The sequence below is a fragment of the Fukomys damarensis genome, unplaced genomic scaffold, assembly GCF_012274545.1.
Source record: "Fukomys damarensis isolate Sample0158 unplaced genomic scaffold, DMR_v1.0_HiC HiC_scaffold_8, whole genome shotgun sequence".
Lineage (NCBI taxonomy): Eukaryota > Metazoa > Chordata > Mammalia > Rodentia > Bathyergidae > Fukomys > Fukomys damarensis.
Genome location: NW_022900920.1, coordinates 19,512,845 through 19,537,370, shown reverse-complemented (window position 1 = coordinate 19,537,370; position 24,526 = coordinate 19,512,845). Strand labels below are relative to the sequence as shown.

General features: G+C 40.2%; 1 protein-coding gene across 1 annotated transcript in view; it reads right to left on the bottom strand.

Annotated features, from left to right (window-relative positions):
• The window catches only part of Rab11fip2 (RAB11 family interacting protein 2), a 97,379-nt gene that overhangs the window by 12,229 nt on the left and 60,624 nt on the right, over positions 1–24,526 (bottom strand). Inside the window, exon 6 of the transcript XR_004516282.1 lies at positions 12,167–12,282. The gene's annotated coding sequence lies outside the window, so the exon portion shown is untranslated. The remainder of the gene's footprint in view (positions 1–12,166; positions 12,283–24,526) is intronic.

The window sequence follows — 24,526 nt, the reverse complement described above, 5'->3', positions numbered from 1 at the left end:
TGGATTTAGCTACCCTTCAAAGATCAGAAGTTGACTTTAGCAAGATATTAAAACCAACAAAATGTGTAGATTTTAAAATAATCACTGGAGGGATTTTAAAATAAAAATAATAATTTCATCTAATGAAAATCCCCATAACTGAGAGATATAGGACAATAATGATCATCTGCTGTGCGTGCATATATTTACCCATATATACAATTTTTGCATAAAATTTGCGTGGTTGTGTGTGCACAAGCTTGTGCTAGCAGGTTCGCGTGTAAGGCCTGTATTCACGCTCACCTCTTTGGAGCTTGCTTTGGACTTGCTCCTTATCATCACTACACTGGGTCTTCACCAGTATTTGTCAGCAAAGCAAATCCTCCCAATATGTGCTGTTCATTATGCTTCAAGAAAAAAATCCCCACCCTTTAAGTGTGAAATTCAAGACTGACTGATTTTACAATAGTTCACATTGTGGTTTCTCTAGACTATTGTTCAACACAGACATATAAAAGAATAGAAATAAAGTATAAGAACACTGGAAATATAAATAGTGTTTTCCTTCCAAACAGTTCAAATTCTTCTCCTATGTGAAAATCCATTTATATGTATGAAGAAGATACGAAATAAAGAACTTTTATGAATTCTCAGTGCCAACTGAAGTCTGGGGCACATAGAGTTTTAAAAATATGTCAACAGGATTGGATTTATTCACACTAAAATTCATGACCCTATTTGGGTATCGTGGTTCATTGTTCTGAAGAACAAAGTCCTGAAAATATCTGCTATCATTCTCACACTCCATATGTCACCAACATATAGCACACTTCTCCTATTGGAAAAAGTGTCTGCTACCCAAACCGTTTTGAAGAGCTTGTTATATTCACGACAGACGGACAGACTTAGAGAAGAAAGAATTGAGTAGATTACTTGGCCTTCTCTAGACAGAATGTAAGTAGAATCTACAGCAACCTACTAGCACACAACTCCAGAAACAGAGATTTAGTCAGTAAGACTCATCATAGCATAGGCAGCTGCTTTTGAGAGGGTGGGAATTTTCAGGAATATACAGATTTACCTTCAGTTGATTTTCTGAGACTATTACTTTATAACCATTTTCCCATTGTTTGCTCTATGTTTTTCAAGCCGAGCATTTTGAATAAATCACCTAGTTTTCCACCCTCACAGCTCAGTGGAACAATTACTATTATTTACTCCATTTTACAGATGAGGAAACCTGGGCTCAGAACTTCCTACTCAAAGTCATATATCTAGCAAATTATGAGACTGAAATTCAAACCTGGGTCTCATCAGACTTAAAACCTATGCTTTCAACCACCGAGCCGCACCACTCCCTCTAACCTAAATTTTCAGTACTCACGGTTGCTTTTGTAAATTCACACTAGAATTGGGAACACTAGAGTCTGATGTTTGCTCATGTGTTTCACAGTTTCCCGATGCAGAGAGGGTTAAAGATACATTCCTCAGGAAATTGAGTGTGCTGGCTGAGTTCAAGTGCAGCCCTGAACATAAGAGCCACAGTTGCCACTGGTAGGGGGTGGCAAGGACACCAAGAAATCCCTTCCTCACATGAGTTCCAGTGGCAGCTTCCGTGCCCATGTTGACATCGTTTATATGCAATGTGGGCAGAATGATGCAGAGCAAATTGCAAACCTCTGGGTTCAAGTTTGGAGGCAAATGGTGTTGTGGCTGGTGAAAGGGTTAAATGCCTTCCAGGGCTCCTCATGTTCACTGTCTCCTGGATCATGTTGTCTAAAAGCAAGGCCCCTTCACCATGGCAAACCGAAGACATATCTTAATGACAGTATAATTAGCAGTATCGTTGTGGTAATGATTCTTTTCATCTGGAGCACAGGCTGCACAGAAAGGGGCTGTCATTCAGCTAATTCCACCTGCCTCTCCTTTTGCCTCTCCCCGGCTTTTCCCCCCTAGGTCAGTAGCGCAGGGTTAGAACCAGGTGTTTGACAAGTCCTCAGACTTAGGGCTCATCCAACTAATTAAAGAGAAACACATCCAAATTCTAGTGAATTATTTTACTTTAAAAAATGCTTCCCATTCATCTGGCTTTGTGGGTTTGATTAATGACGACGACAAAGGGGCTGTTGTTTCTGCAGCCCACAGCCACTTGGTTCAGGTTCAGTGGGCCCAGGGAGAGGCATCCAAGCCTTAATCTGGTCTTTCTTTCCTACTTAAAAATCCAAAGGGTAGAGAAGTTTCTGATTTTATCAGAGCCGCCAAGGCAGGAAAGGAAAGACGAAAACCATCTTGATCTACTAACTTGATGTAGCCAGAATTTATTTGTTTAACTTAAACACCCTTTAGAAGACTTTCACTGTTTATTTGCCACACATGGAATAATACAGGACATTAGGAAAGCATTAGATTCATCAATATATTTTAATATGCCTAAAACTAATAAACCCCAGAAGCCTATCCTTCAGGGAAACCATAACTGTACCTTTGCCCCGGTGCCAGCTCAGGCATCTGCTAGGATGTCGTCTTCCCCCAAGCCTGACTGCACTGGTGAGGGAACAAGGACATCTGGGGACTGAATCTGGGGGAGAAAAACTGAATTTTGATTCTTAATGAGAGTGATTTCTTTAATCAGAGTATTTTCCATTCTTATAGATAATTAGGCATCAAAGTACATCTTGGATGGAGTTGTTTCACTGCATTAGCAAACTATGTCTGCATAATTAATGAAGTAAAGCGTTTGGAGATAAAATTGAGCATTTAGATTACATTTAGATTAAAATGCACATGCTCCTGCCAGGTTAAAAATAAAATCCAACAGACAACTGTACTAATAAATTTAATGTATTTTGCAAAGCATAGATATTTAAGATGTGGCTTTTAATAATGCTAACCAAATTCGTCATGAGATTATGGTTTTAAAACCATAAGCTATAAATACTCTCTCCAAGTCTCCAAACCCTAAAATGCCAAATTATGCAATCCAATATCTACTCACTTGGTATTGAGACATTAAATGACATTTTAGTCTTACCTTTTAAATAATTATCTAAGCACTTTAACATCATTTTTAAATTCCTCATTTATTTGAACCTAAAATTTAAGAGAGATGCTTTTCTTTCAGCAAGTTTCTCTTAAGAATTTGAATTTTTTTTTAAAAAAAGAATTTGAATTTTTCAAGAACCTAAATGCATTGCTGATTTAAACTGTTTAATGAAAAAAATATCTTTTGCTTTCCTTTTACAGATGGGTAAAAATTCAATCTTGTCAATATATCTCACCAGCTTTGACCAATAACGAAAATTATCGTATAGCTGAGAAATGAATTCACACCTGTGACATTCAATAGTTTCCAAGTTTAAAGTTTTCAGATTTAATCAGTAAGTCCATAGTCCAATGATTTTCCTGCTTGCCTCAAAAAAGAGAAACTCCAGCGATTGTAAAATGGGGCCAATTAGAGCAATATTTCTTATAGAGCTTTGAGAAATGTCCTCTCTGTGGGATGCTAACAAAGATCACAAAAACAGTAAAATTGTTTGGCTTTACCCCATTATTATAAAGATTTAAGATATACAGAGAAAAGTTAAAAGAGTAAACAGACTAAGTAAAGGGGCAAACCTGCAAGTAAAGAAAGCTAAACAGGTTGCTTCCCTGCTGGACTTATTAGGGCCTTTAATATGTCAATGTGTGTGAGTTGTTTCTAAGACAGGAGAAAACACATCATGTTCCATATTAATTCCCAGAGTCTTGCACATTCAGCGTTCCCACTAACGTATTTGAGAAATGCTGTTTTATTATAGATTCTGTGGTTTTCATAGAGAAGGCTACTCCCAAATGGAGGGAGCTTAGGACCAAACACACTTCTAAGAACAACATTTTGGAAAATTCGGATTTAAAAATTCATCAACTCTTAGAAGTTTCACTACATAAAATTTAAGGAAGTGTCTACAGGAAGATTACCATGCAATAGATTTAAGTATGCTACCTCCTTCAGAGGAGTTAAACCTTTCTTCCTCAAATTGACTCATGTTGCTCTAAAAACCAGGTAAGGCTAGGAAACTGGCAAGAAAATAATCCAAATGAATAAAGGTCTTTTTTCTCTTTAATCCAACCATTACCTCTATAAAAAAAATGAAATGTAGCAGTTAGATTCTTTCAATTTAACATGGATGTTAAAAGCAAAACTATTGATGGTAAGTCAGCTAGAAGTCTTAGCAAAAATTAATTCAAAACTCTCACTTAAGTCTTGCTCAACAGTATGGTATCCAATCAGTACAAAATGTCAAGTCCTCTGCTGTTACATTTCCCTGCTTCTTTTCTTCAGGTTAAGAATTGGATTTGGGAATGCGTGGGTTTTCAAATGTTAATGCTGAAATCAAATGAATTCATTCCTGAGCATAAGACACAATAAGAAAACTATTCTCAGAGGCTGTTGCAGTGCTTTTAAAAAGATTTTTCAGCTGGGCATGGTGGCACACGCCTGTAATCCCTGCACTTGGGAGGCGGAGGCAGGAGGATCTCTGTTCCCTTATAAAAAAAAAAAAAAAAAAAAAAAAAAGATTTTTCATCATTTGTTTCACTTCTTGCTATAATCCTCGCAAGCTTGAACTCAAGCTTCTCAAAGAGCTCTTAAAGAAATCGTAATTAAAAAAAAAAAAATGTTTTTTGCCCTCATTTCCATACCAAAATAGTTCATTATTTTTCTTCCAGAGTCTTCTTTTACCACCTAGGAAACAAAATCCCAAGTATGGATTCAAAATGACAGATTTTGTGGGTTTTACTTTTCAGAGATGATGTCATTTGTGGGGAATTGTTGGGTAAACCATACACTCTTTTCAGAAACCTGCAATTACCTTTCTGAATAAAGAGATCAATGTCATGTTTCTAGAAATAATGGCTAATGATACGTCTCTCGAAAGGAAGTGGCGTTATTAATTACCTCACTGTGAACACACAGTTTATAGACAGCTCGGAGGGCCATTCGTCCAATTAAGTGTAATGACTAAAGCTTCAGTTAGTCCATCTGTATGGTCTTCTAGATTAACAAACCCGCAGCTTTGCAAGACTTGGAAGGCTGATACTGATACGCCGGGGAGGTGCCCTCAGGAGCCATACCTGGCTGCCCTGCCTGGAGATCTGCGTACCCGCATCTCTTCCTCTCTAATGCTCCAGTTTTGTTTCCATGTCAGTGGCCTTGGTTTTGACCATCCCTCTAATTTCTATGCCAAATATATCATGCTAATGTATATCATACATTTAAGTATATATTTAAATGAACAAAAGTATATACAATTTTTAACATTATATGTGCATACTTCCATATAAACTATAAATGCTTAATACATAATAATGTTTAAAATAAATTCTCTCTTCCTCTCTTTTTATTATTTGCAGTGCTGAGTATTGAACCCATGACCTTGGTACTAAGCTACAGGCCCAGCCATATTTTCACTGTTATTTTGAGAGAGGGTCTTGCTAAGTTGCCAAAGCTGGGCTTGAACTTGTGACCTTCCTCCTCCTTCAGCCTCCTAGATTGCTAGGATTATGGTCATTGCCATGAAACCCAGCTATAATTTTTTACATAATGCATTTGTATGTAAATTATAGAGGTAATTATAGAACCATATACTTTCATACTTTACAAAATATAGTTCAATACAATATATTGATACCATCAACACAGGAAAGTGAAAAGAACAAAGCACCATAACCCAAGGGTCCACCATTCTCAGACAGAATTTCCATCTGCCAGTAAGTCTGAAAATGTTAAAATATATATACTTCACATATATACAACATCCTATACATGTGTGCATGCATGTGTGTGTGTGTGTGTGTGTGTTAACACATCTTTATTTATTATTATTAAATGCTCTGGTTCTTTTATTCTTTGAGGTAGTGGTCGAGCCTGCTTCAGGAGACCTTGCACACAAAGACCCCAATCAGCTGAGGTATTTCAAAAGACATCCTGCCTCTTCCCTCCCAGCATCAATAATTCATGACAACAGTCCTACCCTAAACAGTTTACTTTGGTTTCTCCTCATTGTTTCTGGGGTCTGTGTGTTGGACTCTAAGTAATGATGGCGAACCTTTAGGAGTGGGCTGAAGGGACCAAAATGGTGAGGACACCTGGGGTTCAAGACATAGGCCTCATCCCCTAGGCTCCCAGTGACCACAACCGAGTCCCAGAATCATGCATGACAAGAGCAATGGCTGGACACTAGATCCACATTTTGGACTCGCAGGAGCCCATTGCTGCCCAGCTGAATGGTCTGTGACTTCCACCAACTCCTCCCCAGAGCTGGGGACAATTCTGGAGCCCTCTTCCTGTGTGTCTGAAACCCCACACTGAGAGGCCTGGGTGAGCCTGGCACCTGAGGCTTCCTGAACAGCTACATAATGGCCAGTGGTCTGTCCTCATTAACAGCCAGTCACACCTGCCTTGACAGATGCTCCTTTACTTCAGGCATGAGCAGCCAAGCAGAGCTCTGGTCCTTCCCTGAAGTAGAACGTGGGTGACTTCCAACCTGTGCCTCACTTCCACTGCAGAGCATAGGTCCAGGTCCCCTGTGCAGGTGAAACTGTCAGCAAAGTACAGCCAGATACTGCAGACCCCAAGAGCTGTGTTATGTTGGTTTTTCCTTTGCTTAGTTTTGGTTTTAAGCAAAACCTCCCATATTTCTGTCCTCTCTTTGTTATTCACAAATACTTACAGAGCACCACACAGGTCCCAAACACTATCACCTATGAGAAGAAAGGATAAGGCAAGACTGGAATCTCTCCTTCACTATCACTGGTAGTGATCTTGGACAAGTGACTAGACCTCCAGGAGCTTTAATTGGCTCGCTTGCACAATGGGGACAATATTGTCTATGGTGATCAGTGGCTGTGGTGATTACATGACGTACCAAAGTACATAAAGTACCTGACAACCTGCTTAATATGGTTGACATTTTTACTAAATATGGGTTCCCTTCGTCCTCTCCACAAAGTTTGGTCTGAGCACTTTTTGTGGTGTCAAGAAATAAGGCATCGCTCTATAACCCACAGAGTGTGCCTGGTTGTCACTAAGTATGGGGACATCTCACCCCAACTCGGGAAGTGCTGGACTCTCCATGGCTCCTATGTGGACCAGAAGGGACTTTTTCCATCACAGGTAGGTTGGCAGCTAACCTCACAGAGGAGGAATTAATGATTCTGGATGTGTACATGTTAATTCTGTTGGCCCCTCCCACCACAGCATCAGGAAATTCCTAAAACTTCTCTTGCCTGCTCTAAAATGTCCATGGTGCCATTACAGGCCATTCAGATCAAAAGCATCGGTTAGATTTGAACATCCATAGCATGAACACAAGCCAAATTTCACTCCTAGAGAACACTGGCATGTGTATGCCAGGGCACAGGCAAAATGTTCGTATCGGCATCATTTGTGGACCAGAAAAGTAGACATATTAGAAATTTCAACAGTAAAGTTGATAAATCGTGGTATGGTTGTACAGCAAAAGAGAAGGAAAAGCTTCACACAAACTGATAACATTCACTCTTGAGTTGGGTGGTGGGTTCACAGATGTTAATTTCACCCTTACTCTTTAAGCTATACGTATGGTTAACATACACTCTTATGTATGCTATATTTTATTAGTTTTATTATTTAATGTCTCTCATTTGATCCTTGGGAGCTGAGTTTCCCAGGGGAACAAGTATGTATACATAGACACACATAAAGAAAAAAGTAGGGCTGAGGATTTAGCTCAGTGGTTCCACTGACTGCCTCACAAGTGCAAGGCCCCAAGTAGGTACATTCATTTTTTACCAAGTATCTTCAACTATTGGTTTACAACAGAAAGCTAGAAAACTCATGAAACTGCCACCTTCCGAAACATCACTTAGGAGGCAGACTAGTCTAGAAATTGGGAGATGTGATTCCTCTTAAAGTCTGGGTTATGTCTTGATCAGAAATATTCATTTAAAGTTGGGGCCATGGATTTAGCTTAGTGGTTCCACTGCCTGCCTTGCAAGCACAAGGACCTGAGTTCGATCCCCAGTACCAAAAAATAAATAAATAAATAAGGTCAAGCTCCTCCTACATCTATAGCCACATGAGCACAGGACAATAATCTTACATTTTCTAAAAGTATGAATTGTTGCTGGGGAGGCTTTTAAAGGCTTTCTTCACACATGTACATAGCAAGAGAACTCAGCTTTGAATCAAGAGTCTTAAGTAAAAAAAAAAGTAGCAGCTATTCTTCCTACCATGATGGAGGTTGCTGGGGAATCAGGAAGCCCTGAGCAAAAGATTACATCAGTGAAGGGCACTTCCCTCCTTCTCACCCGTGGAATCTTTCCTGAGCACCAACAGGTCAAGAGGTGACTCTCCAGCACCTGACCCTCCACACAATCCTGACTGTTCCCACAGCTACACTGCCAACTTTTAAGTGTCCACGGAGGCCAAGATGGGAGCCCTTGCTGTACAGACGGTCTGCATTTCCACATCCCTTGGGTCAAGTACGCTGACATCACCCAGCAGTGATCACCAAGTCTTTCTTCTAACTTCTGGCTCAGCTTTGAATTTCTCCTTCCATCTCCAGAATGTCTGGGAACCCTAGGATTACTTGATCCAAACAGTCCAAACTTGGACAACAGGCTTAGGATAAACAATCTTCCTGTCTGCACCACAACCTTTCTGAGGGTGAGCAGTGGGAGCCAATTCACTTGTGTGGTTGGACCATCTTTGACTCAGAGAACATCAAGTCCAACCTCAGGCCACCAGCAACAGGCAGCAAGCTTCACATCAGGATGTGACAAGGCAGGACCCTCCGACATACTTCTAATTCAGAAAACAGCAACGGTTCATCTCCCTTACTCATTCACTTGGCACCTGCTACACACCACACACTGCCTGCCTGCTGGTATACAACAGGAAACGAACCCAACAGAATCCCTGGAAAAAGAGAAGCAGGTAAGCAAGCCAGTAAATAGAAAGAAATACTTTTTGTGGCCCGGTGAATGGAAAGCAACAAGATGAAGTTGAAGTAGAGAACAAATTAGAGAAGAACTTTTTAAAATAGGGGGCTAGAGAGCCCCCTCCATAAATGTCCTTTAAGCTTAGAAGGATGAAAAGAAGCAGGCATGATGAAGAGAAAGGGAAAATGGCCATCCTGGAATCAGAAAGAGAAAATACAAATGCCTGGAGACAGACAAGTATCTGACTTGTCAAGATGCAATGGAGTGGGTGGCCTAAACTGAGGGAGGCCTGCGAGGGCAGCTGTGCCTGGGCCAGACCATGCCTTCTCTTCAAGAAAGTGCAAGGTCCGCTTGTCTGGCACAGGGTCTAAAGACCATGTCAGCTTGCCCCTCCTCCCACTCTTGCAGGTGACACGGGCTCACCTCAGAGGGCTAGTTTTCTGTTCTGACTCAGAGTGGGCACACTGCCCATTTCCACCCTGGGTCCACTGCAGACCCAGTGTCCCAGGACATGCTGTCATATGCTAGAGACAATATCCTTTAGGGCCCTGTCAGTATACCCTCAGTCCGAGGGCATCCCGGACCACTTCAGAAATGTGATATTGGGAGTTGGTGCTCAAGGAGAGCAGTTAGATTGGTCAATCCCAATGGTTCCCCAAATTCCTAAGCTCTCTCCACAAAGTCCCACTGTGGAAGCTGAGTAGTCAGAAAGTCTTCAGTAATCTCAGGCCATCCAAACAGCCTTGCTCTATACAAAACCCAGTGAGGCCCGGTCTGATTCTTGGTCCATTTTGCCAGCTGTGCACCAGACAATAAGAATGCTGAGCTGTGGAGAAGGAAGTGAAGGGATCTCCCTGGCCCTCAGGGCGGATGGAGAAAGCTTTTCTGGTCATACTCAGACTCTCCTGGGTCACCCCTAAAATCCAGTAGTCAACCATGGATGAAGGGAACCTCAAACTACAAGATTCTGATGAAGAGATGCCAAAAATGCTTCATGGCAGCTTCAATTTTCTACTATGTCTATGATTATGTCTAAAAAGATACGGAGATAGAGATAGATATATCACGCCATGAAATAAAATATAGGACAAGCTTTTAAACCACTTCCAGTATAAATATTTTTCTGTATATAGCTACTTATAGTATTTGCCTTCAGATGCTTTTATACAGTTCTTGCCACACATGTATATATTCATGTTTTTAAATTTTATTTATCACAACACTATTCCATATTCTCCATTGTCTTTATAGTTAACATTTTCATACTGGTATTATTATACTACCAACTAAAATATACTATTATTTATCTAAGCAATACCTTTATTTTGGACATTTGTAAGATTTCAGCATTTTACTGTTATGGCAAATCCTGCACTGGATATTTTCATGCATACTACTTTTTGCTCCTACATTTTGTTAACTTTTTGGCACATTTGTTCATGAATAAGTTACATCTCTCTTTTCCACGTGTCCATTACTTCTCTTAGAGATGCTTCTAGATGCAAATGATTTAGTATGAAGTTAATGTTTTGTGAAAAACTGTCTCTTCTCATGACTGATGATGCTATCAGCACAAAAGACCTTTCAGTGAATGTTTCTCCAGCCCACCTGGGGTGTCCTGTGCTTTTGCCTGCAGAAGAGAATCTGAGTGAAGGTCCTAACCAGTCTGTGTTCTTACAATAACCTCTCCCTCTTATAGCCACCGTCACACCTTACATCACTTCACAGAAAGAAAAACCACCAGCCTTGCTTGCAAGAGGAAGAGAGGGAAAGGGCCTGGCCTTAGATGCCACCTGGAGAGGAGCGCTGACCCAGAGAATGGTGACACGCAAGTCAGAAGTGCCCTCAGCAGGAGTCGTGTGGGCCCTGCACACCCTGGGGTTTTTCTCCCATTTTATTAATAAGATGCAATAGAGTGGGTGGCCTATAACCAACAGAAATCACCTGCTCATGTGTATAGAAGCTGGAAGCCCAAGACCAAGCTGCCAGCAGATTCATGTCTGCTGAGAGCGCACTTTCTGGCTTATAGATTGTTCCTTCTTGCTGTGTCCTCCCATGGTGTAAGGGATGAGGACGCTCTCAGGCACTTCATTTATAGGGTGACTGATTTCACTCATGGCCATTGCCCTCATCACTTCCAAAAGTCTGCACCTGCTAATACAAGCACCTTGGGGTGAGGTTTCCAAATCATAATATGAAAGGAGCACAGCATTCATACCAGGTCACCTGAGACAAATTACACTCACTTTTGTGCTGAGTTGGAGGCACTAGCCCCTGTGTGGAATCAGACAATGATAGCTTCCTGCTCTTAAATCTGTGTTTAACTAAATTGCTAAAAACTGCTAACAAGGGCACTGAAAACAGACAAGTTCTCTAAATGGGGTTACTTAAAAAAAAGACTTTCCCTCTTTTTTTCCCCCTTTTGGAGGGAAGAAGGTTAAGCAGCAGAAAGCACTGTGCTCAACTCTGACCTTTGACAACTCTGTTAGGATTACTCAGTACCATTGCTAGTCCTTTTAAGTAGATGGGGTAAGAATTACAGCTGTTGGCAACTTTGACAAATCTAAAGAATGACATTTCTGAGAATGATTTTTATCAATCTAGTCCTAACTATCAGCACAGAGTTCATGTTACTGTAAAATAAAAAATGCCAACAAATTCACTTCTTTACTGTCACATTCAGATTTGATGGAAGAAACAGGCAGGCAATTAATTATATTTAGGAACCATGCATCTTGGCTTTGAAGTTAAATGTATTTCCCTGTGGCTTTATATTGGGAGCAGCTTTTATTAAATTCAATTACTTTTCCCTCTGGTCAGCTCCATAAAGGTGCACTCATAGAAGAGGATGGCTCTTAACAGAACTCTTTCCACTGGGAAACATGGAGACTGAGTGGGTTTGGCCACTAAAAGGGTCCTATATAAGCAAAATAACAGATGAGAGGGTATGTTTCTGGCAGTCTTCATGTTTCCCTATTTCCTCACGAGCCAGCAAAACAAAGAAGAAACAAAAATAGAAGGCTATTCTCATTGTCCAGTTTGTCTTCTGACCTATATCCTACCCCAACATCCTTACCTTTTCTCAGAAAGGAACAAACAACTTAACCCATGTACAATCTTGAGACCATGGGACTCCTCTCCTTTCCAGTGACTTCCAGACATATAGCCTGTTGGCGCTGCAAAAAGCCCCCAAAAAATAGCCCAGAAAGATTAGAAAGAAAGTCACCAGTTATAGACTCAGCTCTGTTTCTAGTCATAGGAGGCTTGATCGTGTCTGCTCCATGAACTTCACTTTCTTCCTCTGACCAGGAAGTAGTCACGATGACTCTGGATCGCCGTGTCCTGCAGGGACAAGACAGGGAGACATTACACAGGTGATAATTGCCAGTTATCAATCAGACTGTTAATAATAATTCATGAACTAACAAACCTCTACTTCAATATCACTTAAATCGTAGCTTTGTTGATTTTTTCTTGTCCAAATGTATAAAAATGTATCTTACTCAAAGTAGAAAAAAAAAAAGATGTTCTCTCCATACCATGCACAAGCAAAGATGTTTTAAAAATCTAACGAATTATTTGATTAGATAGTGACTGCAAAAGTCGACTGCATCGTCAGCCAATCGGGTGGTAGCTCCCAATGAGGGCATTTTCTAACCAAAAGTACAATGTTTTTCAGTAATAAAGTGACTGATTTTACAAGTCCCGAGCATTGCTTTAAAAATGGTTGTATTAGGATCAAAAGCTTGGGTGCCACCTGGGACTAATAAGTAGTCTGTTTCTTCCAGAAACGTCACCTACTTCAGCCCCAATCCTGGCTTAGTGAAATTAAGAAGTACAGAAAATACAAGGCAAGCTCAAAGAGCTCATAGAAGAATTATGTACGTAAAATTCAATATTACCGGCAAGTAATTTTCTTCCAAGTTTGTCACAAAAATGAGCCAAAGTTAAACTACAAGCAGCATGCTTCAATAAAGCACTTCCCAAGCTGGATTCAAAAGCGCAGCACCGAAATCCACAAGTACCTGCCTAACTGCTCTGAAATCTGGTTGTTTGGCATCCTCATTGTCCTCCTTCCATTTTCATTGTTGATAATGTTACAGATGTGAGTTCCCAAAATCTGTTTCATCCATCCAACATATCACTACTGCCACTTTAACACCTTTAATACAGGAGGATCGCTGTGAGTTCAAGACCAGCCTAGGGTACATAGTGAGTCCCATGTCAGCTGTAACTACATAGTGAGACCCTGTCTCAAAAAAATACCAAAAAACCAAAAACAAAACAAAACAAAAGATCATCAAACTGGCACATCGGTATTTAAGGTGCATAGAACACATCTTCTGGCCAGTTTCTCTGGCCACACTGTGGCACTATGATCCCCAATTCAATTGGCTGTAGAAATGAAAACGTCAGATGTCCAAGTGTGTTGACATCACTAACTTCCAAGTGTGTAGACATCAGTAAAGATTCTCTGTACTGGTTAAAACAATGGGACCAGGGTGGACCTAAGGAATGGCCCTGAGACTGATGTGTTCTAAACACAATGTGGCCAGCGAGGAAGCTCAAACAGTAACCATGAACTCTAAAATGTAAATTATCTATGGGTATAGTCCCACTTATTCATTTTTCCTCTTACTATTGGTTACATTAATCTGCCTTTTTTCAAGTCTAGTGTTTTTATCATATAGTTGATAACGTGTATAAAAGAATTACGGAGGTTTCAGATAATGCCTTTGACACGTTATCTGTCAAGCTCATAACTGTAGGGGGTACTTACTGATTCCCAATCAGAGTTGAATTGAGACAGGGCTGAACTGATATCTTAGCAACATGGGGTTCACCTTCATTTCTCATGGGTGTCTCGCCTAGGCTTTTGATTCTGATCATGATTTCCTTTTCCTATGAGGCTGCAGAAAATATGCTCTTTAGAAAATGTGAGAATGCTTTTCTTTTAAGAGTAGGAAGAATTTGTTGAGAGAAAGTAAATTCTGTCTCAGAGAGTAGTTTCTGTCTAGTTTATGTCTAAAAGAGACAGAAGTGGGGTCAGAAAGTGGGTTGGCCACTCACACAATTTCTCAAAGGTGTTTCATGGGACAAAGCCATGAGGTGAGGTGGGTTCAAGGTGGGACAAAACTATAGTTAACTAATAAGGTTACAAGTATAGTTGCTTAGGTAATATCGATCCAATGACAAATCACAAGTGGACAAAACAATAAACAACAAATAAGATTATAACAAGTTTAGTCATTTAGGTAATATTAATTAAATGGGGATCCAATGGGTAAACAAGTCACACAGCAAGAAGCATACATGGAATGAGCAAAAATTTTTCAGTGGTAAAGGGTGGGTCAGGGATCCTCCTTGGACAATCTTTGTCCCCCACCCAGGTGATGGATACCTATTTAGAATATCAGTCACTGCTACTCATCCATAGGGAAGCATGTGAGTATGACAGTTTCTCTTCTTTTACAATGCTGGCTTTCAGTGAATGTGTCTTGATTGTCCTCCATATCGACTCCTCAACTGTCCTCCATGTTGGATCCTTGAAGGCCAACCCTGTCTAACTGCCCACAAGATATCTACCTATCCACAATACTCCCCCCTCTGAAAAAGTACCCCTAACTGCTGTGAGGGGGCAAAGGGCGAAGACCATTTTGGCTACTTCTGGCTGAAGAGGGTTGTAGTTGTGGTCAACAGTCAGAGTTACTCTACAGAAGGTCTAGCTAAAGGCCCTCAGTAGGTGCCAGGCATTGAAATCTTGAATAAATATATAGCTTTGAGTCTCCAACCAGTAATCTCAGTGGAAGACCTCCAAAAGGATATAGGGGGAATCAATGCAAATCCCAAACCTGCTAGATATATGAAACGTGAGTTCATGTTCTCTAAAATTGAAGAATGAATTCTAGGAACAGTGGAGGTTACGAGTAAGACTTTATTGAGACAAGATAGCTTTTGTCTAAGAGAGAGATAAAAGAGGAACCAGAAAGTGAATTATCCCAAAAATGATTTGCAGCTAGCCACTCTGTAAAGCTTCAAAATTTGGTCAGTGTCACAGATAGCATCACTGTCCTCATTGAAAATCTAAAATTAGCTAGGCATGGTGGTGTGTATTGGTATTCCTAGCATGTCAGAAGGCTAAGGCAGGAGAATCACAAGTTTCAGCTCTTCCCTCCCTGCCAAAAAACAAATTTGAGCCTAGTCTAGGAAACGGGGAGTTAGCAAGGCCTGGTCTTAAAAAAATAAAATAAGAAGGGGAATAGTGGGACTGGAGATGCAGCTCAGTAAAAAAGGCCCTGGGTTCAGTACTTACACACACAGACACACACACACAAATGCATGCACAAGGAAGGAAGTCTAAAAGAATGGACAAAAAAGTAAAAACAATGAACATCATAGTGATTATAGCAAGGCAGCAGGATAAAAGGTCATTTTATGATACAGATGTCATTCATCTTTCTATACACAGCAGTGAACAGTGAAGGCTGAAATTAAAAACACATTATCACTTACCTCAATGTGCAAAAAAATGAAATACATAGATAAAAATCTAACAAAATATGTACAAATTCTATATGAAGAAAATTATAAAACTCTAATGAAAGCAATCAAACCAGAACTAAATTTATAAACAGTTATTCCATAAGACTTGTTATTATCAAGATGTTAATTCTTCCAAATTTCACCTACGTATTCAGTGTAATCCCAAAGAAAATTCCAGCAAGTTATTTTGTGAATATTAACAAACTGATTTGAAACTTTATAGGGAAAAGGAAAAGACAAGAATGTATTACACATTGAAGAAAAAAAGTTAAGAGGACTGATGCAACCTAACTTCAACATTTACTATAAAGCTACAATAACTAAACAGCATGGCATTCATGAAAGATCAGAAAAATCAATGGAACAGACCAGAGATGGTCCAGGATATTATCAAATGTCTTTGACAAAAATGCAAAGGCAATAAAATGGAGCAAGGATGTCTCTTCTGGACATTGTGCTAGAACAATTAGATGTTCCCATGTGAACAATTTTTTTAATTAAAATGGACTTTTTATAAAAATTCATTCAAAATGAACCACAGACCAAATTTTACAATACAATGCATTAAATTCTTAGAAGAGGTCAGGGGTAAAATCCTGATATCTTTGGCTGTGGTGATGACTTTTGGGACACAATACCAAAGGTACTATCTATATAAGAAATAACTGATAAAACAATTACATTAAAATTAAAAACTTCTGCTCTGTGACAGAAACTATAAAGAGAATTAGAAGAAAAGCCACAGATTAGGAAAACACTTGCAAAAGGACTTTTGTGCAAAAATACAAAGAACTCTTGAAACTCCACAATAAAAGAATGAACAGCCTGATTTAAATGGACAAAATACCTGAACAGACATCTCAATGAAGAAAATATACAGATGGCAAAAATAGGAAAAGATGTTTATTATCATGCTACTAGGCAATTAAAATGAGATTCCACTACTACTACTATGTACCTATCAGAATGGCCAAAATCCAAAACATTGACAACATCAAATTTCAGAAGGTTTGCAGCAACAGGAACTCTCCTTTATTGCTAGTGAGAATCCAAAATGGTACAGCTATTTTAAAACACAATTTGACAGTTTCTTGTAAAACCAAGCATACTTTTCACAAGTGATCCAGCAATTGTACTCCTAGGTATTTACTTGGATGAAGTGAAAATTAATAATCACATGAAAACTTGTACATGAAAGTTTATTGCAATTTATTCATAATTTCCAAAAATTAGAAGCAAGGAAGATTCCTGTTAGTAGGTTAATGGATGCATAAACTGTGGTGCATTCAGATGATGGAATATTATTCAATGCTAAAAAGAAATGAACTGTCAAGCCATTAAAAGATATAGGAGAATCATAAATGTGTATTACTAAGTGAAATAAACCAATCTGGAAAGTCTATGCTCTGTATGATTCCAAGCCTATGATATTTTGGAAAAGGCAAAACCATGGAGACAATAAAACAATCAATGGTTGCCAGAGGTTAGGGAGAGGGGGAAGACAGCAGGAAGAAAAGAGGATTTTTTCAGTACCGGGAATCAAACTCAGAACCTTGCACTTGCGAGGTAGGTGGCGGCACCACTGAGCTAAATCCCCAGCCCAGAAAAGAGGATTCTTAGAACAACAAAACTATTCTATATATACAATGGTGGATATATGACATTATAAATTATATACATTTATTAAAATTCCCAAAATGTACAACACCAAGAGTGAACCTTAATGCAAATGATGGAGTTAGGGTGATAGCTATGTGTCAGGGCAGCGTCACTGGTTGTAACAAACACTCCACCATGGTAGGGGATGTCGATGGTGAGGGAGACAAGGCATGAACGGGGTAAGCAATTTATGGGAAATTTCTGTACCTTCCCTTTCGATTTGCTGTGGAACTACAGTTTAATCTATTTTTAAAATAAGCAAACCTGGCCAAGGTCTTGAAAGGAAGGCTGGCTATGTGTTTGTGGCAGACTTCTTCCCTTTACAGTACTTTACCTCTGCTCCATGAAATCATGGAAGATTCCAGTCTGCTTCTTAGAAGCTTCCAGCCTATCTCTTCAGTTCTCTTCCCTGAACTCAATAAACATACACGGGGAAGCCACCATGAGTCTGAATAGTCCACATGAATGCCTGGTTTATTTTTGCCCAAGCGTGGTCCTCTGCCATGAGTCTTTCAAAAAAAAGACTTGTAAAGCCAAAGTAGCCGGAACAAAGGGGGACCCACAGAAATCAAGATGAGAGTCCTTACTTCTGATCACTAAATATTTCTGGCTCTCTCCTTTCAAGCACATGGTAAAATTGCGTCTCCTGACCATCCTGTAGTTGGAATAGAGCTATTTAACTCGTCTGGACCAATAAGTTGTGAATAGAAATGTGTTAATTCTAGGGGGAGGATTTAACCAGATTCTCTACAGAGATCTCTTTTCCTCTACTCTAGCAACTGGGAGCATTCCAGAGAGTCAGCTCTGTCATCTGGGCTCCTAGAATAAAAATCTCAGAGAAGAGTCCTCTGCCCATCTGTGATCGACATAGAGCAGCTGGAGAAGTCAGCTTTTGTTGTGTTAAGCTACTGAGATTTGGGGGCAGTTTGGTACTGCTGCCTGACCTTGGTGGTCCTGATTGATACCACATCCGTGCTCCCAGGAAGGCTTGCTCCCAAACTAGGATTCCATCTGGTTTCAGGAGTGAAAAATGAGTGCTTCAAGATATCTAAATATCATTGAATTTCCAACTCATATAAATAACTCCCCTGGCTGTGATCCCAAGTCATTTTCTGTTCTTCTAGATAATGTGAGTCCATAAAGCCTGGAATTGCCAACAGCCGTCATTTTGCTATTCTGAGAGAAGCCAGCCTGAGGCAAAATCATCACTCTAGTCTTCTATTATTTACCAAATTTCTATCATTCTAACCCGGTTTCCGTTCCTCCTGCCTCCCTTCTGTGATAACAGTAGTGAACATTTACAAAGGCTCACGAGATATCATGTACTCTTGGGCATTATATATACAGTTGCTATAGAGAATGATAACAGCTTTTGTGAAAGTGAATAATGTGAGTTGGATCTTCTCTCAGTGGCTGACAGATCAGATCTCTAGGTCAGATTGCAAAGTGGGGGGAAAAAAAAGAAGGATCTTATTGCTCACTTAACTAAATATTTTACACTTGTGTAAACTTCAGGATGGTTTGATCCTGGGTTCTCTGAGGTCTACCTATGCTTCTCTAAAATTCTCTCATCTGTGCTTTACTCACATTGTCTAAAGAAGAAATGCCTTTATCAGAACCCTCCAAACAAAAAATTGAAATTAACTTATACCAGCTTGCATCACATGCCTCCTTCAGAATGAGCTACTTGGAGAGATGAGAATGAAGTGAAAAGTAGGTGCTTACTGGCTTATTCTAAGTCCCAAGCTCTACCATGGCGTTGAAAGTGAGGGTCAGCTTCCCTGGAGTCACCCAACACTTCTACTCTGGCACAGGCCATCATCTGCAGGACCGATTATTCCAGAAGGTTAAGATCCTTCTTCATCAAAATCAATGTGAATTTCACTTTGTTTAATTTTAGGATTTCAGAGACAGAAGGAGTAAAGAAGGCTTGGATGGAGTAAAGGAACACCGTTAGAAACCTTCCCTGGTGTCCCAGTACTGGCAAATCGATCCAGCCTCAGTGGAGCCTAACTTAGTCACTTTCTTGCCACTGGGACAGAATGCCTGACACCCACAATATAAAGGAGGAGAGGCATATTTTGGATCACAGGTTTCAATGTTTTGGTCCATGACTGGCAGGTTCCAATGCAGAAATGACATGGCAGAGGGGCCTGGGCAGAGGAAAGCTTCTCATATCAGTGTCCAGGAAGCAGAGCATAAAGGGAGGAGCCGGAGAGAGATTTGCCCCTCCAGGTCATGACTCCAGGGGCCAGCCTCTAAGCAGGCTCCACCCGCCTTCAGTAGACTCAGCTGTTGAACTCATGGGTGGATTAATCCACCTAAGAGTACAGAGCTCCCGTTCCTTCCCACACCCCTGCCTCTGTGCGCATGAGAGTTCTGCAGGTTATCCTTGATCTAAACCATAAGTGGGGGTCATGCTTACCATCGTCTATTATTCCAACTTCACTCCCATTTCTCCTGCCTCCCATCAACCATGGCCTTCCTGTAATAGTAGCAAACACTGACAAAGGCTTACTGGATACCATGCATTCATCTAAGTGTTTTGCAGCCATTGACTCATTTAATTCTCATCATAATCCTGTTTCGAAGGCGAGAAGTCCATTTCAAAGGTGAGAAAACAGGGTCCGAGTAATTCAGTGGCTATCAAGGCCACAAAGCTAGAAAGTGTCAGAGTTGAGATTCAAATTCAGTCTGGTTCTAATACCTATATCCTCAACCCCTACGCTGACTTCTCTATCATTCAGAATTATCAGTTTAATGCTTTCTCTTAAAATTTTTGGATTAACTAGCTCAATAACTTCCCTCAGTAATGCAATTACCAGCCAACAGTCATAGGACCCTTACAGTAGGTTCAGCTCTATGCTAAGCACATTAACTTAGAGCTAATCGTGAAATATCTTAGTTCTATGGGGAAAATGAAATTTAGAGAGTTTAAGCTACTCATTCAAGGTTAGAGTGAGTTTGATGGAAGGCCTAGATTTGAACTCAGGCTCTTGATGATGACAGATTCTGTGTCCTTGATCACTGACTGACCTGTGGAAGGGTTGCAATTTGGGCTCATGGTCAGGCCTTTCAGCCCAAAAGGAATGATAGTTTCTCAATTATGAAGCTGTTGTTATTCATAATCCGGGGAGTTCATGACACCAGGGCAGATAGTGGATACACATGATTTTCCCACACTAACATAGCAAATAGCTGGCTTCTTTGAAGTCCAGCATGTAAATGGTGTCACCAGTCAGGGAAACACGGGCTCAATTCTGATCTATGTTAGAAGACCAGGATAAACTAGCTTCGGTATGAAACAAACACAGGAACCTGAAAACCAGATATGAAACTGAGACATCATGTGTCACTCAGGGCACAGATTACTGGGCTCAAGCAAGATGCTATGCAAGGACTTTTTGGGTTCAGGTTTAATAAGTCCAGCAAAAGAATTTAGGAATTAAATAATACCCAAATTGCCTGGGTTTAGCTCAGCGGTGCCACTGCCTGCCTTTTAAGTGCAAGGCCCTGAGTTTGGTCCCTGGTAACAACAACAACAAAATAATAATAATAATAATAATAATAATAATAATACCCAAATGAAGGAAATCCTCTGTCAATGTGTGAGCCATCTAGAACCACAAGGCTCTGTGCACATTTTGGTGTCTGTGGTGACCCAATGGCTCAGGATGGCATAATTTTACCCTGTCTAATTCTGAACTTTTGGTCATTTAGCCCCTTTGCACCCTCTGCTGCTCCTCCCCAGTCTTACCTACTCCAGGAATAGCCCTACAATGCACCATGTCATCCATTTTAAAAATAAAGTCATGCTGGATGTTTTCCCTGTCCAACTCCATACTTTCTATACCCAACAATAAACAGATACAGATAATTCCACCTGAAAAGTATGTCTCAAAACTACCTACTTCATCTGCACCCTCATCCCAATAATACCCATTGCATTTTTCTCTTTACGTCCCCTTTGCTCTCTCCAACCTCTTCTTCAGGCTACAGCTAAAATTTCAACATCAAAATTAACATAATTTTAACATGTACCATCCCATGCCCATACTTAAAATGTTTTAAATGTTTTGCAGTGTACAGATGGTTCATCAACTCAATTGTTCAACTAAGGATTTTTTTGAGTTTACAGTGGTGCATATCCATACATCATTTTGTTTATCACTTTTAGTACAATGAATTGCATGAGGTATTCAACACTATTATAAAATAAGGTTTGTATTAGCTGATTTTGCCCAGATGGAAGACAGTGTGAGTATCCTGAGCATATTTAAGGTAATTAGGTTAGGCACTGATTTCCATGTATTAAATGATTTTTTTTTACTTGTACTTTCAGTACATTGTGGGTTTGTCAGAACACTATTTCAAGTAAAATTCCTCTCTTTTCCATGACTTAGACAGCCTTGCTTGATCTGTTCTCTACCTGTGGCTCCAACCCTACTGGCCCTCTCCCCAGCCTCCTACCCTGATGTGTCCCATTCTTACCTGGGGGGCCTCCAGGCAATGCTCTCTTCTTGGTCTATTCCTCATCCTTCAGTTCTCAGTAAAAATGTCAGTTGTCCAGACAGGCCTTCCTTAACCCTCCAGATGGTCAGGCAAAATATAAGACATCCAGTTGAATTTGAATTTCAGAAAAATATTAATAAATTTAGTATACCGAAGTCCTAAATAGTGCATGGGCCATACTTATCCAAAAACTTATTCATAATTCAGCCAAATTTCAAATGTAACTGAGCATACTGTATGTTTATTTGCTCACTCTGGTAACCCTACTGGCCACCCGAGTAGTCACCCTAAGTTATTCCCAACCACATCAGCCTAGTTGCTTCCTTCACTGACTCGCCAAAATTTTAAGGAGCACAGGATATGTTTTTTTGTTTATTGTCTGTGCTCCCACTGAGACTCAAAGCTCCTTAAGAACAGGTCCTGAGTTTATTTTATTTATCAATAACTACTCAATAATTGGTATATAATAAAAGCTCTGTAAATGCCTAACATACAAGTTCAATAAATATGCAACAAATGAATGAATAAATAAGTATTAATTTAGTAGAAGAGTTAGCATCTCATTTTTTTTAACTTCTTCCTAGGTAATGTGGCAAGTTTTCACCTTATTGAAAAGACATTTCACAGACCAACACAGTAGAGTATGTAATCATAATCCATTTAGCTCAGTAATTAGACTTTAATGTGACTAAATTCAGCAGACTGTGCACTGAAGAGACTAGGTGTGGAACAATGTTAACGCTACTTTGACACCCTTCTAAATGATAAAACCATGGAAAAAATAAAATTGGAGGAAAACGGGGAGGGAGGGAGAGAGAGAGAGACAGAGAGAGACAGAGAGAGAGAGAAGGGGGGAGAGGGAGAGAGAGCACGCTTTCTAGAAAAGCCACAGGGGCATACAATTCAGGTGAGCAGTTCAGGAGGGAAACAAAGTAATGATGTCTATGAAATAGAAAACAAGAGGAACCCAATGCAAGGAGATATATCAGGAACAAGTCTTAAGACACTGGGCCAAGGCACAGAGTGCAGAGATGCTTTGGAAAAGCAAAGATTGCTAAGAGATCCAAGCACAAATCAAATCTGCACTGAAGTCCTGATCAATGCAAACTGTCATGTCACATTCAAAGGAAGGTCAGTGAGGGAGGGTACTCAGAGACAGAAACAGTCACTCAGGTGAGCACTTCTGTTTTCACATTCAGATTTGCTTACTTGTTTATAAGTGAAGGGTGAGTATAGATGTTCATTGCCATCAATTTCCCAGGAGTGGCTGGCACCTATTTTCACACTCTCAAATAAAAAAGAAAATTCCTAGCCTATTTAACAGGCACTTTTAAAACAAGCATGAAGATACCTGTCATGGTGGCAGCAATGACAGAATGTATGCACCAAAAACTTTGAGATGTGTTTGGAAAAAGTTATCCTTATTCTTGGATGGATATGAGGCTGTTTCTTGTATCTAGAGCTGTATTTGCAGAAACCATTGCTGGGTCTAGCTAATGTATCTCTACAACCACTGCCGCTGGGAAAGAATTCACCGAAAGTCACCTGGAAAGAAGGGTTCGTTGCAAACTGTGATGTGATCTTGCCCTTCTTTCTCTCAAGATGTAGTCTTGAGTGTGGCCCAAAAGCCCCATATCTTCATTGCCTTTAAGAAGGCTTTGGGGTTACTCCGCTTCATTGAGAAGGAGCTGATAATATTGTGGTGCCACTAGGAAAAAGGTCTGTCCTTTTTGAAGGGATTTTTTTAAAGTAGGGTACTCTTTGGGAAAGTGTAGGCAAAGTCAGCTCAAACCACACCTTCCCCCTCTCCCTCCGGGATTATCCATGGGAGATCCAGCTATGATGAAGATTGAGCATGACTCAGAATAACATATACGGTTGCCAGAGGCAACCCAGGGGAGTGTGGTAAAAGTGTGGGCTAGGAGGGATACTGTCTCAATTAATTGGTAGGCAAATGAGTGAGCAACCACCTTATCAGAAAGCAGAAATTTTGGAACGTGGTCCCCTTCTCTTTGAACTGCTCCTTTGTAAGTTTACTCAAAATATTATGAATCTTCCTCAACCCTGCCCAAAGCATTGAGTGAAAAGATTGAGCTCTTTTCAACCACAGGGCCTTTGCACATGTAGTCCCATCTGCCTTAACTCCATTCCTGGGCTGGATCTTTCCTTCCTCATGACTCACCCTCATGTTGGTCAATTAGATTTCCTAATGTTACTGATTCAGAGAACACCTCCATTCTTTTCATTTCAAAACCCATTGCAACTTTGCTGTCATGTACCAAGTTGCCCAATGGGTGGCACATTCAGTATCTACTCCAGCATCGCCTGGCCTGTAGGCCATATGGGCAAGGAAGGCATTCCCACCTTCACCACTAATCCCTTGGAGTCCAACAGCGGGCCTGGTGCTCCCACTGGAAGCACATTTGCTTAATACTAATTGCAAGACCCTAAAAATGGCCCTATTCATAGGTAGACTGGTTGACTCTATGACCCATTAAGAAGGCTCATAAAGTTGTTTTCAATGAAGAACTGGTTAAAAATATGATAAATTTTATTCCATGTTTATAACAGCGCAGTTTGTAATAGCTAAAACTTGAAAACAACCCAAATGCCCATCAACTGCAGCCTGGATAAAGAAGATGTGGTTTTTCTATAAAATGGAGTACTACTCAGCCATAAAGAATAAGAAACTAGAAACATTTATAGCTAAATGGATGTACATTGAGGCCATACTCTTGATGAAATAAATAGGACACACTTGAGTAAATATCGAATAGTTTCTCTGGTGTGCAAAACTGCAAGTGTGAATAAGGTTCAGGTGGTATAATTGAATGTGTGAAATAGGAAGAAAATGGCTAAAGGGGAAGTGGGA